We start from the raw sequence: 19,409 nt of genomic DNA, 5'->3' as shown, positions 1-19,409 counted from the left end.
GCGATGTCTTTATGGTTTATTTATGCACATATATAACCTTAGCCTACAATGGAGGGGTTCACAACATTAACACCCCAAGAGGGTCTTGCTTCCCTCATAAGCCACAGCCTTGGACTCAAACAGAAATCAAACAAGACTCTGTCTCTCTCCACTCCCAGCTTGCTGCTTTGCTTCTAGCTCACACCACTTCAAACTCTCTACTCTCAACTCTGACTTTGTCCTTATAACTATCCATGAAGCCCCACCCATTTGCTGTCTCTAACAGAGTCCCTTCCTTTGTTTCCCTTAATGGCCCATCAACTTACCAGGAAGCTAGCTTGGCTATTCCAAGAATTAGAGGGGGGGGGGGCAAGTATCAGGTCTCAGCATACAGCCCACCCCCCCCAACTCATAACACTATTAAAAACCCCAAATACACACATGAACCCACTAAATTGTCACTTAGAAATGCATTGCATTGACCTTGTCAGATATATATGAAGTAGCATGCCCCAAGAAAATTGCATCTTCCTTTCTCTGAGCTTCTGTATTCATGTTCGCATAGCACACCTATGTGGTTCCTGAGAGTGTATGAATAAATAAAATTATTCTTAAGCTGAAAACAACTAAGCACCATGTTTCCTGTTAATAGAGTCAAATATGTGTGTGTACAATAAAATCCTGGGGAAAATACACACCAAGTGACATTTACTGCCACTGTACATGATGAGACTAAAATCTATCTTATCAAATACTTGTAAGCAACTCTCGCCTCTAGCTTCTCGTTTCATTGTGTTCGTGTCTTATTAAAAATTAAACTCAAGTTCCTCCTCCCTTCATCGTTATCCACCAAAGTGGAAGATGAGAGCCCATGGACTTGTAAAGATTTCCATCGTGATTCCACATTAAATGTGCATAAAGGACTCTCCTAAGAGAAAATGACGATTAGAGGAACACTCCTTTTAGGAGGAGGAAAAGGGCAAAAGGAAAAATACTCCCTTTTTCTAAGCCCCCCGCAGCGATAATGCTTCGTCGTACCTGGTTGTCACTTTGAAATTCATTATATTGACCTAAAGCTTCACGCATTGGAATACTTTAAGAATAATTGACAGCAAGAGAAGATATAATCGCAAGGTATTGTCATCAGTGCCTCGGCAGCTCTTTCGCTTAAAAACACATTATGTAAATCTATGCAGTGCTCCAGTCATAAAATATTATGCACACATCGTGTGTGGAATAGAGACGGGGTGTCACAAAAACCTGTTTGAGAAACAGGCTACCAATTAATTCCCCCCTCGCCCTCCTACAGAACAGATATTCACTTGGCACATTTTTGGCACACTGTAGTCCTTTTAACATTTCAGAGTGGCTTTTCTCTCCTGACATTGTTACACGGTGTAGTTCTAAAGAAATATGCTATAACTACCACACACAGCAAGCATAACTAGAAATGGAGAGAAAAGAAAGAGGTCTCCATTTCATTTGCTAATTTGTATTCTGCATAAGACAAAAGAAAGAAAGAGGCAAGTGCCTGAGGGTGGGATGTGGGGGACCAACACACAGGATGCTGCCCAGGGGTTTTCAACCATGTAGCAAGCATCCCTTGGGCAAAGGATGTGAAATACCTTAGCTGGGGTCCTATCAATTGAGAAAAGGCACCTCGTGCTCTGGTGGTGGGGACTCCTACCAGAGTTTTTCAGTTATTTTTGTTGCATCCATGTGTTTATGTAACATAAAAATAGGTTTGAGGACTCCTTGCCTCACACCCTGAACAAGGAGTTGAGAACAGGAATTGGTAAAAGCAGTGCTTTTTTCTGGGGATACTCAACGGTATGATGTAACAGCACCGTTTTTTTCTAGAAGAAAAGCACTGGTTAAAAGGTTATGTTTATAGAAGCATAACAAGGAAGATCTTGAGACAATCTCACACAACAAATGCAGACAGATAATACCCACCCAGGCAAGCAGAAAAACTCCTGACTGCAGCAAAGGGCCAATCTTCCCAAGGTGGCATGATGGGAGGCAACTATGCACTTCCTGTAAAGGCAAGCCAGGGGTGTGTGACTTGATCAGTGCCACCCCCCACATTGCTCAGTTCTCAGCAGGTGGCATATGCCAGGCCCTGAAAGCACCAGACCAAGAGGTCCCACAAGCCAGTCAACAATAGGTCTGCACCCAGCATGCCTCAAGTTGTTGACCATGCTCTAATTAAGTGGTACTCAAAGTGGCAGTCCATGGACTGTTGCTGGACTGCAAGTCATTGCATACCCTCCAACATTTATCTGATGAAAATAGGGACGTCCCATTCCATAATGATCATTTTACTATTTATACCCCACACATCTTACTAGGTTGCCACTCTGGGAAGCTTCCAACGTATATAAAAATATAATAAAACATAAAACATCCCTATACAGGATTGCCTTCAGACAGCTCGGGGGTCAAATAACTCCATACCCTCCAACATTTCCCCAATGAAAACAGGGACAAACTAAGGAAAAGTAGGACATTCCAGGAACAAAACAGAAACTGGGACAGCTTCTCTAAATCAGGGACATCCCTGGAAAATAGGGACACTCGGAGGATCTGCCATTGGCTTCCAGTCTGCAGTGATTCTACCACAGCCCGGGTTGGGTGGGACACAACGGGTTGGGTGGGCACACGGGCGGCGGGGGGGGGGGGAATGCTGGTCCGTCACATCAAATAGCTTGAGAAGCAGTGTCTTAAACCACTTACCTGCCCACACCATGCAGCCAGATCAAAACCCAAACCCACCACAATCCAACTGAATTCAGAGAAGTATGGTGCACGGGCAGGGGGGAGTATGCCCAAAGCCAATCAGTGTAGTAAAGAAATTCCCATTCAGCCCTGAATGGCAACTGGCAAAGCCTGCATTGCTCAAAGGGTGAGTTGCTGGGATGCTGAAGATGAAGAGTTCAGAGGCAACCTTTTAGAGGCAACCCAAGCCTGTAGTACAATCTCAGTCATATGAGATCTCACCCCTGTTCCTTGAGAGGAAACTGCATGAGGCGTTCTGCTTCATTTGGGTCTAATAAATATACCCCGCCCATCCGGCTGCGTTTCCCCAACTACTCTGGGCAGCTTCCAGAATATATAAAAATGCAATAAAATATCATACATTAAAAACTGCCTGATGCAGGGCTGCCTTCAGATGTCTTCTAAAAGTTGTGTCGTTCTTTATCTCCTTGACATCTAATGAAAGCGCATTCCACAGGCGGGCACCAATGAGGCCCTCTGCCTGCTTCCCTGCAACTTCACTTCTCACAGTGAGGGAACCACCAGAAGATCCTCGGAGAAGGACTTCAGTGTCTGGGCTGAACTATGGGAGATGCTCCTTCAGGTATACTGGGCCAAGGCCATTTAGGACTTTAAAGGTCAGGCCAACACTTTGAATTGTGCTCGGAAACATACTGGGAGCCAGCGAAGGTCCTTTAGAACTGGTGTTATATGGTCCTAGCGGCTACTCCCAGTCATCAGTCTAGCTGCTGCATTCTGGATTAGTTTTAGTTTTCGAGTCCCTCTAGTGATATCTTTTCCAACTGATGATAACACTTCATTCATCTGATGAAGCATTGTCCAGTCCATGAAAGCTAATGTCGCCATAAATCTCTTAGTCTTTTAAGGTGCCACAAGACTCTCTGCTGCTTTTTAAACCTACAGGTAATATTTGCCAGAGTGCATAAAGATGTCACCACTCAGTTTATACATGCCTCTAATTTGTCACTGTTTATCCACATGGGCCTAGGCTGGCATTTCTGGCATGGGTCACCTTTTTACCATCTGCCCAATATGCAGATTCATTCAGACCACTGCAGCACATTGTTGGCTCTTGTGTTACAATTTTCAATGTCCAGATGTCCCTCATGTGTTCTCTGAAGCATGCCATTTGGGGCACTCCCAGCCTATCGCCTTGGAACAATTACCCATCAATTACAGACAGTGCTGTTTTAAATTTAAAATATGAGGCAGGTACTGTATGTAGTAACCTGGCTAGCAAGCTACCTTTCATTTACTTGCTGTTGGATGATGCCATTTGCTGTGGCTTCTCCGAATTCTTTCCATTTCTTTTTTATATATATATTGTGCCTGTACGCCTTTTCTTTTTCAAGTTGATGAAAAGTCAATTTAGTCATAATTTTCTCCAGGAGTGCTGTCAAATGTCCTGGATAATGTGTCGCCTGCTACCAGATCTTTCTCCTGTTTTATACTCCATATTGCTGAAGCTGGAAAACAGAGTCTCTGGAAACTAAGAGAAATGCCTGCCAGCTCTCTTGTTATCAAAAGAAACCAGAAGTTTATGGGCAGTTCCTTTGACAACTGGCCTTTCATAGATGAAGACACAACATTTTAGTGCAGCAAAAAATTGAAGCAAAAACTTCTTTTTCTGAGCACGTTGGCAAGAGAAGGATAAATCGGTCCATTTTGATCACTCCCACTTTCTCAAATCTTAACTTTAGTTCATGCATTTGTGCACCAGTATGCATTTTTTAAGTCATCACAAGAACATGCCAGTATTTTAGTGTGGCTTTCTCCCAATGTACACATTTGGATTGCAATTTTGCCTAATTTGCACACTTCCCCATGATATATTCGTACACATTTTCAGGGGTGGAGAGGTGTATCACAAAATTAAGAAAAGTATGAATTTTGAGGGATAACTGCATTTCAGTTCATGTATTGTTTCAGGAGTGCAAATTAGGCAAGTTTCCTCTTTCAACGTCCCACATTCTATCTGCTCCCCCCCCCCAGGGCACCTGTTGACATTTTGGGTTGTCCTTCATAAAAACATTTCAGTGCATTAAATGTTGTCATTGTTATTAGTTGCGTCAGCTTTTCAAATTCCTTGACCAAATTTTGTACCCTATGTTCACTGCAAGTTTTTCTTGAGAAAGATTCCCACAAAATTCAACATTTCTGAAAATCCTTGTGGTATATTGAGATAACCTGTATTCTGCTAGCATCAATTTGCACACCATTTCCTGCTAAATATGTGACTTTTTCAACATGAAATGTGTACTTCCTTGAACCTTGGGGTGAATCACAGTGAATCCTCCTGCTAATGTTTCTTGTATCTATATTAGATGAGACATCCTGGCACTTTCTCTGTGTTATGGCATGTGATGGGTGTCTAAGACAAAGGCATGGCTAGTCCTGCTCTTTGGGGGCAGTATAAATCCAAGAGTCCTGTAGTCTTTGCGATCAATGATTCAATGAAAAGCTATACCAAATGAATGTCCACCACACAGATCTTCAAGCGGGTAGGAGATTTCAAAGAAAGGGGCTATAAATATACTCAGTTAGTCCAGTAGTGTTCATTTCCCATGGCTATGGCCTAGCCTTATCCTGTACTTAATAGCATATCACAGTATAGGGCAAATCAGAGAAATGAGACTGCAGACTTCCATCTGGAATAGAAAGCGCAACATCAGTCACACCATGAAACACCTAAGCCACAGTTTTTCATGGTATTATTTGCAGCTGGCTGCTTTCGAATTGCAGCTGAATGTTCTAAGGGAAGAAAAGGTATACTTCTCAGTTGAGAAGATGAAGAAAATGAAGTTAATTAATGTGTCATCCATCTGGAACTTCAAAAATTGTCTTGCCTGGGGAATATATCATGCACTGGCTCTTCCCATTTGCACTGCGGCACAATAACAGCCATGGATTGAAATCAAAGCCTTGACTAAGCTTTAATAAATAGTCTGTACTTGATGTAATAATATTCAATAGTCTTTAGAGCAACTACCCAAGTGCATCAACACAGACAAGCAGCTGTCCATCACTGGGAAATGGCAACACATTTTCCTTCTGATCCCTGGAAAGCAAGACCCCTCCAAAATGTAACCTCAGAGCCTATATTTCAAAATGGCATGTAGGGATTTTAAAGTCAATCAGGACTCTCCTTCAAATTCCTACTCAGCCCTAGAAAGGCAGCTAGGAAAGTCCACACTATAAAGGTCACTGAAACAAAGAAAGGCGAGTCTAGGGTGCAGCCTTTTGAGAAGCCTGGCAACAGATTGTCCACTCTGCTCTTCACATGGGATAAACCACCCAAGGCATCCCCTAAAGCAGGCATAGGCAAACTCGGCCCTCCAGATTTTTTGGGACTACAATGCCCATCATCCCTGACCACTGGTCCTGTTAGCTAGGGATCATGGTGATGTAGTCCCAAAACATCTGGAGGGCTGAGTTTGCCTATGCCTGCCCTAAAGGAAGTGGGGTGTGGCAAGCTCACCCCCATTCAAGAGAGGTAGCAACAACCCTGTCAAAAGTTCCTTAAGAACAAACCTGTTTTGAAATGAACTATGCTTTTTTTTCAATTAAAAAAAGCTTTACTTAATTAACTCTGTATCACAGGTAAAGCCACAGTGGTTGGTCAGCAAACAAGACAGCCCTCACCCCAGGTTAAACTCGCCCTGTCTTAATTGGAATAAAAGACTATTTTTGCTTTGAATCTGTCCCCCTCAAAAAGGAAGAAGAATAAGAAGAAAAAGATGCTAGGAATGAAAAGGAAGTTAGAAAACTGCCAGGAGATCTCTGACGTTTTGGATTCCACACATCTCCCCAGCCTCAAGAACTCAACTCACACTGCCAAATCCTCCTTTGATTTAGTGATATTAATGTACACTTACTCAAATTACTTTAGTTGGTCTGTATTAATTTACCATTAAGGAGCCAGAGTTTAACAAAGAATGTGGAAAGCAAAATAATATATAATATGGGAAACACTTTCCCAGAGCTAGTCACAGCTATTAGGTGCCCTAGCCCTGCTGTGATTCATGTGAAAACTGAAAGCCTGCTATGATTCACAAGAAAATAGTATTCCTTTGGGGACACTGGTAAGCAGTAATATTAAAAAGAAAAAACCTTAATCAGGGACACTAGAGCATTTATAAGGAAAGGACCAGTCACCGAATGTGAGCTATTTTCTTTCCTGTTGAAACTTATGATATATTGAACTTCTTATTAAGAACCATAACACTGAATTATAAATTTAATCCGAGAACCTCTCTGGTCCTTCATATATTGCTGGATTCACACTCCCAGTAGCCCTAGCTAGCCTGGTGAAAGATAGCTAAAGCCCAGCAACATCTAGTTTCCCCTCCCTGTATCTACACTCTTCTTGGTCAATATGCACCTGAAATTGCAGTTTAGTTGATGCATCTATTATTGGATCACCACTTGGTTTTAAGCCCAGAAACTGTTTCTCTTTGTGGCTGATCCTGCCATGAAGAGGAGTGAAACAACATTTGAGGGCTATTGAGTGGGAACAGTTATTTCATTTCTGACAGCATCATGGTGGATGGCTGGTCATTATTTAATTCACATGGATAGGCCACTATGGTAGGTTGATGTTTCACAATGGGAACTTTGGGGGTTGGCATCCATCTGTCTCAGGAGACATTTGAAGAGTGTGCCTTTGGGGATGACGTCAAACCACTGGAGAGTTACAGTTTCTGCTGTGGCTGCAGGGACCGATATGGGAGAGACATGTTTAATTGAAGCTGGAGCGGATGAAGGCATCTGGTTGTGCTGATGCAGGTATACCATGGTGTTTCTTCTTTCTGTGCTCTTCCCAGTGAACATTGATGTGGATATGTGACCCGACTGAGTCTCTTCAGGCATTGTGGTCATCTGTAAGGAATTCCTATATGGCAGGGTTAATGTTGCCAGTTTTCAAGTCACTTTTGAAGACATCTTTGTAACACAGAGCTAGTCTGCCAATGGGCCTGGTGCCTGAAGCCAGCTCCCTTTAGAGTGTGGAACTTGGGGATCCTGCCATCTTCCATTCTGTGGACTTGACCAGCCAGCGTAGAAGCCACTAAGACAGGAGTGCAAACATGCTGGGAATGTGGGTTTGGGACAGCACATCTTTGTTTGAGACTCTGCCCTGCCATGTGATGCCCAAAATCTTCCTGATAAAGCAGGCGTTGCTGTGTTGCTCCTGATGGTTGTAAGTTGCCCACATCTATCTACCACAAAGCAGCATGCTCAACATGCAAGCCTGAACTCCATTGCAGGCTTGGGCAAAACAGTTGAGTCTCTGTTGAAACATTAGCTAATAGTAGGCCTTCATTGGTGTAGTGGTTAAGAGCGGTAGTCTCGTAATCTGGGGAACCAGGTCCGCGTCTCCGCTCCTCCACATGCAGCTGCTGGGTGACCTTGGGCCAGTCACACTTCTTTGAAGTCTCTCAGCCCCACTCACCTCACAGAGTGTTTGTTGTGGGGGAGGAAGGGAAAGGAGAATGTGAGCCGCTTTGAGACTCCTGAAGGGGAATGAAAGGCGGGATATCAAGTCCAAACTCTTCTTCTTCTTCCTGACAGTTGTTTGTGGTTCAGCTAATAGTAGGCCTCAATTTGTTTCCCTCACTACAAAAGTACTTCTTTATATTCATGCTAGAATTATTTTTGGGAGAAATGCATGAAGGGTCAATGCAGGCATTTTCTGTTGCTAAGATCCATTTGAAAGACTGCAACCTGGAAAGGGGATGATGGAGTAGAAGAGGAAGCACACAGATTGCAAGTATTTGCTGCTCTTTGTACTACTGTTTTCTGAAGCTGTTTATTTTTTCAATGTTGTATTTTCTTCTGTAACAGCGAACAAAGCTCTGCCATGTTGCTCCTTGTTTGAAGTGGAAAAAGATGCTGATATTTGCAGAAACGGTGTCATGTTTTATGTAATAAGGACCGCAGAGCTTGATAACCCGGAAAAGCAGAGCAGTGTAGTTCTTAAAGGGCTAGCAAAGTGCTCTTTGCTCAGTCATTCCCATGCTGTTCAGGTGTAAATTAAGGTTGGTGAGTCAACTGCAATCCTGTTTGGACTAGCAAAGCCTCACTCGCAACCTCCGGATTAGACTGTTGAAGCATTCCTCAACCTGATGCCTTTCAAATGTTCAAAGGTGGGTGGTGAGCACACAATGGAGGACGTGTTTTGCAGCTAGCAACAAAACATCCTGAGCTGGCCCTGCATCATTCCACTAAGACCCACTGCTGTTGGCCAGGGGTTTGGATTTCTCCTTGTAACTTTCATCACCAGGGTTTCAGTACACGCAAGTTAGATTGTGTCCCCCAAACCCCCTGGACTCAGATCTAAAGACAATTTGGCTATTGCAACTGAAAAAAAGTCCTATTTGTTTCTCTTCAGTGTCACACTATGTTAAATTCCAAATGTGCTGCTGTGTCTGTAAATGTATGTCCAATTATGTGTCCACCTTTTATTTTAATACAGTAATCTATTATGTCCGTCTTCACCTTCAGTTGGTTCCTATAGTTTCCTTCTACAGTGGTACCTCAGGTTAAGAACTTAATTCGTTCCGGAGGTTCGTTCTTAACCTGAAACTGTTCTTAACCTGAAGCACCACTTTAGCTAATGGGGCCTCCCGCTGCCGCCGCACCGCTGCTGCACGATTTCTGTTCTCATCCTGAAGCAAAGTTCTTAACTCAAGGTACTATTTCTGGGTTAGCGGAGTCTGTAACCTGAAGTGTCTGTAACCTTAAGCTTCTGTAACCCGAGGTACCACTGTAGTAACTTTGACTTAACTGTGCTACTAGAAGCTTTTTCACTTTTGTCAAACATTGTCATGTGCTTTTCAGACTATACTGTATTCAAATGCAGCGATCACAATCTTATTCCATGTCAAACCAATTTATTACAGCTAGAGGCTAAAATGGAGGATTTTCTATATGCCCAGTGCTGAAAATAAACTAGCTGGTTTCTTTAAAATATATTGCAACTGTAAAATTTTAGAGCTAAAGAGACAAAAGTGCCTCTTAGCTCACTGGAATATGTTGTGGGATGGTACCTCTTGTCACAGCAAGCCCCAGAGACCCAAAAGCAGCTTTTCCATCACTGGCCAAGATACATAGGTGTAAAGCAGGTGTAGAGGACATGCGGCTCCCGAGATGTTCCTGTTACAAAAATGCATATACTATTGTAAAGTGTGTATAAAGCTATTAGTGAAAATAACACATTAAAATGCATTATATTGGGGAAAATATGCTTTGCAAAAATATATATTAGGCAAAATTGCAAACAATAATGTGCATATTAGGAGAGATTTACATTGAAATGCTGGCGTATTTTCATGATGACTATATTTTTAACAAGGTGGTGAAATGCTCCAGATTTTACAAGGGTATATTTTCCTACTTTGGCCAGGGAAATTATTGACCCATTTATCCTTCATTACATATAAGTGTGCCACATGAAAGACATAAGTAATAATCAGCCTGTTTCAGAGGAATAGCAAATTGCTGTATCCATGTATAGATGAAGCTTGTGTTGAAAGACTGAGTTTTATTATTCATTAATGAGTTATAGAGATCTTCCAAGTTCTTATCAAATAAACTTTCAAGGCACCCATTAAGACTAATGACAATGATAAGTGCAATTAATGAAAACATGTGAAAATATGGGAAGAGGGGGCTAAAGAACAAGACTTAGATCCTAAATGCACTTATTTAGAAGTAAGTTTCATTGATGTTCAATATCAGTGAATTTATCCACAAGTAAATATGCTTTGGTTCAACGTATAAGTGGAGCAGCAAACATTCTCTCAAAAGTTTAAGAAGGTTGGAGTAGACCACTGATCTGCTCCCAAACTTATTTGAACATTCAAAAATAGTTCTTTATAGTTCTATGGTGGAGCAAATCAGCTCAAGCAGCAATGTGTGCATGGTTTTCATAATTAAGACTATGCACAGTGTTTCAAGGATGCTGTAAAGTAAATCTCATGGAGCTAGATAGGACTTCCAAGCAAACATGAATAGGGCTGCATTGCACCAGTTGCAGAAGTGTCTCACCAGGTGTGGTGGAAACAGTACACTTATCTTCCCAGTAAGTGGGTTGATGCTGAGACAAGGAGGGATGTGGTGATGGGGAGTTCAGTGTAGCACAAAATTACCAGTGGAGCCAATCTGGCACTTCTGCATTTGCACTTTGTCAACCTTCCCACCGACCTGCCATTTATCCCTTCCCTCCTAGTAACCAACAGCAATCCACCTGTGGGAAACTAACATACTGGCTCCACCCTTCTGCTTCTGACTAGTTTTGCAGCTCAAGCCTATCATTATTAACTCAGAGACAACTCCCACTGTATTCAACAAAGCTTACTCCTAGTTAAATACCTATAGGATTGTAGCCCTTGACATTTTCATTTAGCCTATTCAATTTTCATTAAGGCCCTTTCTGAATTAGTATGTAGATTACAAGAATTGTAAGAATGATACAAATGTTCTGGGATTGATGAGAACAGCCCTGAAATCATTCTAACATTCTTAAAGAACAACCCCATATGAATTACTAAGGTAGGATTCTTCAACAGGGCTAATTCATATGAATATTATATCCACAAGTGCCTCCTTCTAACATCCATCCAAAGAGCGAAAAAGAGTGAATAATAACATCACTATTACAAATGAGCAGCTTGGGGGGGGGGGTTCCTTTCACTGTATTAACATGTGAGTTGAGGGAAATTGAGAACGAGGAAGAGTCTTCACCCCCATCACATTGGTCATGAATTTTATGTGTTCAGTAGAATGACAGCCACTTTATTGCCAGAAAATGAGGGCACAGACTTGTATAGTATTTGCATATAAAACTGTTAGGGGAGCGGGGGGCCATAGCTCAGTGGTAGAGCTTTGCCAAGTTTAATCCCCAGCAAACCCAGGTAGACCTGTGGAAATAATCCCAACTGAGCTGTTTCCTGTCGGTGTACGCAATGCTTTGCCAGATGGACCAATGGTCTGGCCCATAAGGTTCCACATGTTAATTTATATGTATAGATGCAAACTGAGGTCCAATTCACACTAGACATTTAAAGCACTATGATACCACTTTCAACAGCTACAATTCCAGACCAGTTTGAAAATCAATTCTTATTCATAGGCAACTGGACAACATAGCTCTGTGCAGGGAATAGGGGTTACCTGACAACTCTCAGCACCCTTAACAAACTACAGCTCCCAGAATTCTTTTGGGGAAGCCACAACTGTTTAAAGTAATATGCAGAGTTGTCTAACTCTCACCACCCTTCACTGAGGTTAGCTGTCGCCCCAGATTATGTCAGGACTCTCTTAAAAGGAGCACTGATTTTGAGAGACTTCAACTCTCTTTCCACTTTGATAAGTGCTTTGGGCTTTATTACACCTGCGGTAAGCTAACCTTGCACAGGCTCCAAATGACCTCAGTCAGCCATCTAGCAGGAAAAATAAGTTGAAATTGCTCCTTATCTTTTGGAGCTGGGTAGCCCAAAGCAGCAGACACAAACCTATTAACCTTTGCAAGGGAATCATTCTGAGTTGCATAGCATCAGTATTTGGGTGTGGTTTTTTAAAAAACAGACCTTCCTGGTTTCTTTCCAGCCAGCAGAGCAGAAAGTGTTTTTTAAACTCCAGCAATTGCACATCAAAATATTCTAGAATGAACTGTGAGCATCTATATTCTAGGTTCAAAAACAAAACAAAGCCTTTCAGTGTTTATTTTAAGGCTGCATTCAAGCAGTACTTTCGTCCATTTCCCCAGTGTTTCCTTATCTGACCCCCCCCCCCCCCGATTTATGTGATTTTTCACAGGGCATAAAAGCCAGTTTTGGAAATCGAGGGAAATCCAATGGGAGTTTAACACTGATTTCCATGTTAACTGCTTCCAGGAAAAATCCATTTGCAATCTTGATAACCTGAAAAACCATGGGACATATTTTGGGGCAGTATCCTGGCATATTGGGACATAGGTGGCGCTGTGGGTTAAACCACAGAGCCTAGGATTTGCCGATCGGAAGGTCGGTGGTTCGAATCCCCGCGACTGGGTGAGCTCCCGTTGCTCGGTCCCTGCTCCTGCCAACCTAGCAGTTCGAAAGCACGTCAAAGTGCAAGTAGATAAATAGGTACCGCTCTGGCAGGAAGGTAAACGGTGTTTCCGTGCACTGCTCTGGTTTGCCACAAGCGGCTTAGTCATGCTGGCCACATGACCCGGAAGCTGTACGCCGGCTCCCCCGGCCAATAAAGCGAGATGAGCACCGCAACCCCAGAGTCGGCCATGACTGGACCTAATGGTCAGGGGTCCCTTTACCTTTTTTCCTGGCATACAATTCTTTCTCACCATTTTCATGGGAGAATGGAAATGCACATGTGTATGAAGGATGCGGGTGGTGAGATGTCCAGTGACATCTGTTTAGCTGAACTATGACCACTGGGGCAAATTAAATTTAGTATGACATTGTGGTATAGTGGTAAAAAAAGCCACTGTTGCATAAGGTAACAGGCAATGCAGTGTAAAAGGGATGCTAGAGACAGGGACACAATCACTAGCATTATAACCAGGAAAACTACCACAATAATCCCCATGCTGGAATGCACCCTTATACAAATTCAGTCATTCACCAGAACATGGGAAATGTACATTAAGGCACCTGATCTACTTAAAGGCACCTGACCTAACACCATATAAACAACAAAGACACAGCCCCCTTTCCACGGCTACATTTGAAAGAGTTGGGAGATTCATTGTAACTGAACACAATACACGAAACTGTAGAATGCCCTAACTTCTACGCCTCATAAACAGTAAGGTACTTTAACTGCCCATTCCCACGCTCTTTGGTACATAAGTGTATTTTTAAGAGCACTAACTTGTCTCTTAATTGAGGATATAGAGCAGCTTCCTATGTTTAATAATACCTGAGAACTTTAGTATAGGCAGTGGTAGCCAATGTATTGGTCTAAAACTCCAGGTGTTGTAGGATTACAATTCCCATCATCCCATGCTGGATGGGCTTATGGGAGATGGAGTTGAACAAATGCATGGATGGGATCACATTGACAACCTCTGATTTAAGGCATGTTATTGTTGTTTTCATTTCAAAAATAATTCCCCAGAGACAGTGGCGTAGCGTGGGGGGTTCCGGGGGGGGGGGGGGCGGCCGCACCAGGTGCAACATCTGGGGGGGGAGGTGCTCGCACTTGCAGCTCTCTGCCCCTACCAGGTTAGGGGGCACAAATTACTTGCCTTGCCCCGGGTGCTGACAACCCACGCTACGCCACTGGCCTGGGTTGGCAAGAAAGGTCCAGCTCTCACTTCCAAATGAAGATGCCATCACTGCTTGGTAATTATTTTGTGTTGTGGCTGGCATTTGTGGTTGATTTAGTATTGAATAAAACTGAATTGTGTCATCCATTTTGTGGATACAGTTCAGCATTGTGGAGTAGTGGCTCTCCAGCTTCATCTGATGAATCTCCTTCAGTCCTACCTGGGGACACCAGAAATGGAAGCTGGGATCTTCTGCACACAAAGCATGTTCTGTGTATACAGATGTTAGAGAAGTTTGATCCAGTTCACATTTAAAGGCCAATCTACCCAATTCACACTTTCCAAAGCAACATGTGAGCTAAAGCACAGTCATCCTTTGAAATTCACACCTCTCCAGATGTTGTTATGCCATTCTCCAGCCAAGTAATGTGTACAAAAATGCATGTGCAAAGTGTGCATAAAGATGCAGATATTAGGGCAAATGGCTTACACAAATGCTTTGCAAAAATGTGTGTATTGGGCAAAAATGCATTTGAATGTAGGCACTGGGAGACATTTGCAATAAGATGTTGATGTATTTTCAATGTAGAGATCTGAATTTAAGATTTTGAAAAATTAGAAACTTAAACTGACAGATTTGCTTATCCTTAGTCACGTGGTCTGTTAAATCCTCAACCTTGCTCTTGTCAGTGTCTGCACGTTTTAGAAGGCACAATGTTAACAAATTATAACAGTGCTTTTGCTCCCATCCTTTATAGCCTTGCTAGGCCCTTTAAAGCTCTGTGCATTTTATATTGAAGCTTTGCACCTGACAGATGTTAGTGACGGAAAGTGGAGGAAATATTGTGCTAGCAACTAAAAGACCACTCCTAATTCTACTTCTTCCTACTTCTTCACCTGATTGTGAGGCGCTGATACTAAAATAGAAAAGTGCTGAAATACTCAGACGTGTAACCAAAAAATGACTTCAGACTTTGCTATGAAAAAGGCACTAGCTATTTCACCTTAATCTAGTAAAACTAAAGAGCAGTAAAAGCAATTTAAAACTCTCTCTTGCTTATTTTCAATTTTAAGTTTACTTATCCTAATCTCAATATGACCAATAACTCATAACACTTTCCATATCTATATCGATATCTATAAGATAGCAAGATACTCAGCAAGCAGGTAGTCCCAGACTCTCAAAGCTCTAATTTTTAATTGGAACTCCATTTGAGTGCTGTAGTTCCAGGACTTCTATCTGAGCATTAATCTGATTTCAGAAGTGGCAATTTCCAACTAATGATGGTGGTTGGTTTTTGGTGTTTTTTTACGACTATGCCCTTACACTGATTTATGCAAACGGCAACAGAGATTTTAGAAATAGTCTAAATTAGCTTCAAACTGATTTCAGTGCAGCAATTCAATTACATTAAGTTAAAAGGGGGTTCAAAAATGATGCATAATCATCAAAGCACAGGTTTCACGAGGCTCGCTTAAGTGACAAAACAATCAGCAATGGCAAATCCATCATCTCTTCCTATAATGACATAGCCCAGCTTTTGTAAACTTTGTGGAAGTAAGTGATGAATATTTTGAAAAAAATGCCAGGAGTCTTTGACTGGTGGCACCGAGGAACCACCACCTATAGAACGCAGGAAGTTATCCATGGGCAGAAAGACCTAGCTGCATTTAAAGCTGGTAATATATAAATAGCCAAAGATGCTTCCCAGTCAACTTGGGTATGCAGAAAAAGGCTGGTGAAGTTATTTTAGCACATGAGATGGAAAAACCTACAAACGCATCACCTCTAACTAGTAAGAACAAGCAATACAATAAGAATAAATTAGATGGCTTAACAATTTGTTGTCCTTTAATAATTAATAACAATAACAATAATAATAAACAACTTTTATTTGTCTCTTGCCCTCCCCGCCTGAGACTGGGCTCAGGTCGGCTAACATCAAATATATAACATTGGTATAAAGTCAAACAATAATTAAATTACCTCCTAAAAACAAGTCAGGATCAAATTAAAATCTCAGCCCAGTATACCTGTAGGAGCGTCTCCACCCCCATAATTCTGCCAGGATGCTGAGGTCCAGCGCCGAGGCCCTTCTAGTGGTTCCCTTGCTGTGAGAAGCAAAGCTACAGGGAACCAGGCAGAGGGACTTCTCGGTAGTGGCACCCGCCCTGTGGAATGCCCTCCCATCAGATGTCAATGAGATAAACAACTAGCTGACATTTAGAAGACATCTGAAGGGAGCCCAGTTCATGGAAGTTTTTAATAAATAATAATAATAATAATAATAATAATAATAATAATAATAATAATAATAATTTCCACAGGATTAGAGTTGGGAACAGTAAATGTTCATCAGGCCCAACTGTTTACGCTGTTCTTATATGGGCCTGTGAGAACACTGGGAGGCCTCTTTCATACTAGTTCTTATACAAAAAGAGAAGGGGAGTCAGGCTAAGCCTGGCGGAACAACTCCCGTCTTGCAGGCCCTGCGGAAAGATGTCAAATCTCACAGGGCCCTAATCTCTTGTGGCAGAGTGTTCCACCAGGCTTAAACAATTTGTTGCCCTTTCACAATATGCAGATTTCTTCTAGGGAACTGTTGACAATTCTGACTCCATCTTTGATGCAACTATTAAATGGGCAGGAGACTTCTCCTCAACACCACATGCTGGAATCCACAGGAAGGGAGAGTACTGTTGCACTCATATCTTGCTTGTGGACTTCCCACAGGCATCTGGCTGGCCATTGTGAGAACACAGGATGTTGGACTAAATGGGCCATTTGCCAGATTCAGCAGGCTCTTCTTACATTCTTTATTTTTCCTCTTGTCACCCTCTCAGTGTTGCACACAGAATGTTTATTTCAGCTCAGCAGGCTTTTGCTAGCAATGAACCTGATCAAATGAGAGGATCTGAGTTCACAACAGACCTTTTTTTTTTCCCCTTCCAAAAAGAAAAAGAATATCAGGGAAAAATTGCTCCCTTCTATTTGGGGATGACAGACTGTTCTCTTAAACTGAAAAGATTGTTAGACATTACCGAGACACAGGCCATCCCTTTTGATTGTAGCACAGATGAAATATCTTCAGCTGCAGCAAAACGGCTAACAGTCTAAGGATCGGTGAAATCCCCGAGGTGGGAAACTCAGCGGGGGGAAAAGCCACAGGAAGAAAAATCCAACGTTGGAAGAAAATTGAATGAGCTTCTTAGATGGAAAAGCAGCCAGCACACAATCACTTAGCAGAAGGGAAAGTTTTCAGGAGCATTTGAGATTAAGCAGTGTCAGGTCACATTACCCTTTACATCTTGCTAAAGAATCTTTGGAAGGCAGTTCATAGGGTTTCATTAATTTTTCTTACCCAAGTTGGAAATGGTGTAAGCGTTGCTGACAATGGAAAAAATGGCTGCTCTTTGTAATTAAGGCATTGGTCCTCCACTTAGAGGCACTGATTTATTTCTTGGTTCTGCCACAACTGTGGTGTCACTAAATCTCTGCCTCAGTTGCCTCCCTGAAATATGAAGATAAATTCATTAGGTGTTTTCTAAAAGGCTATATGGGCTATATGCACATAGGGAAGGACAGAGAGGAAACATTTAAAAACAAACACACCTGAGATTGGAGAGTGACGTTCAATGCAGAGTAATAGATTCTTTACTGGGATTGACGTAATATGTAAAATATTATACCAATGCTGTATTGCCTAAATATACCCAATAAAACCTGTTGAAGTAGGCTGTTGATTCTCCAGCCTATGGACTACTAATGCTTCCAAGCCATTATCAAACATCTTCATTAGCTGTCCCAGACAACATCAGTTCAAGCCAGGTATAGGGATCCTTTGGTCATCCAGATGTTGCAGAACTACCCAGCAAGCATGGCTAATGGCCAGGGATAATGGAAATTGTAATTTAGCAAGATCTGGAGGGCCAAAGATTTCCTGCATCTGGTTTAAGCACACAACTGAGTTTGCTGGTTTTTGTTGTAGCATCCCATACATACTCTGTAGGAAGCATTCGGGCAACCAGTCTTTGTTCCAATGTTTGTTTGTTTTTTGCACCAGGGATTCCAGTGGAACACCGTTGTCCCAAGGGGTTTCAGCAAGTGATGGCCTTGAATGACTGTCTTTTTTAATCAAGCTGAGTTTGTGACAGCAGATGGTACCAAGCTTGGAATGCCTCACATGATGGGTCTATTCAGAAAATCTCATTCCATTCAATGCGGGAGGGGTGCATGAAGAGAGATGTGCTTGAATTTAGTCACATAAAGCTGCACAGAAGAAGCTGATCCACATCTGAGTGTCTGCCTGCAATCACTGCCACAGCAGCAAAAAACAGACATCAACAGAAGTCCAGCTACAGCATTGTAAGGGGAAGTGAAACATCCTTTGCAAAGTTATGCATGAAAATGCTGCACTTGCTATATTCTTGCTACATTGACACTTTGCTCTCTTGAGGCACGAAAGTTGTGCTAAATGAGTCTCTCGTACATCCTTTCCCCACAAAAGTAGCATGGCATGTTTCCCTTACCAGATTCTTCACTAATAACAAGGAAAGAACACTTAGGCAATATTCTTATATTGTCTGACATTATTTTCCAACAACTGCATTTCATCGCACCCTTCTTTCTCCTCATTATCTCTTCATTTGTTTTGCATAGTTATGAAATAATGTGTAAGTGAAATGTCTATGAAGCAATGAGAAAAGCAAGTATAAGAAAATGATTTTCTATTTAATACGTTCTGGTTACAAGGAATGAGAAAAACACAAATCCACATTTAATACCAGACTTTACACTGTGTTGAACTAAGGCACAGTGAATTATTTGCCTACTCTTCCCTTAAATGCACTCAGTTCAGTTCAGTCCAGCCTTCAGGCTCCTCTTCTGACCACAGTAAAAACTTAAGCTAGCAGACGCCCTGTGCAGGCCTGAATTAGGAGCCCTGGTGGGGAGCTGTGAATAAATTTAATAAAGTAAATAAATCCAAAGAATTCCAAAGCAACCTGTGAGAATTTCCATATTCCTAGCAAATTATCTAAGGAGGCTTTTCACATGTTCCTGGTAGGTCCCAATAGTTTGTCAGTATTTGACAAAGTCTTAGCTGTTAAGATTTTTATCCTCATCCATTAGAGGGAGAAGAGTGAGGAGAACATATGCTGACCCAAACTCAAGGTTGGGCCCAGGAGGCAGATGAGCAACCAATGGCCCTCTGGATATTTTTAGACTCTAGCACCCATCTGCTCAGTGATATGAAGGCATAAAATACACCACAGGGAGGTCTCCTATCAATTCTCTCTCCCCCCACCCCAATTTTTGCAATTTGTTTCCAGGCCAAAGTTGATACAGACAATGACCTCAGAATTGAAAAACTGAAGAACAGTG

The 19,409-nt window shown here is 42.1% G+C and overlaps 1 protein-coding gene across 10 annotated transcripts in view; it reads right to left on the bottom strand.

Annotated features, from left to right (window-relative positions):
• LOC310677106 (uncharacterized protein) overlaps positions 1 to 19,409 on the bottom strand; it is a 332,640-nt gene that overhangs the window by 212,152 nt on the left and 101,079 nt on the right. The window lies entirely within an intron of this gene.

This window comes from Podarcis tiliguerta, assembly GCF_965153285.1.
Source record: "Podarcis tiliguerta genome assembly, chromosome: 4".
Taxonomy (NCBI): domain Eukaryota; kingdom Metazoa; phylum Chordata; class Lepidosauria; order Squamata; family Lacertidae; genus Podarcis; species Podarcis tiliguerta.
The sequence above is the reverse complement of the archived record's forward strand: the minus strand, read 5'-3'. Positions and strand labels throughout refer to the sequence as shown.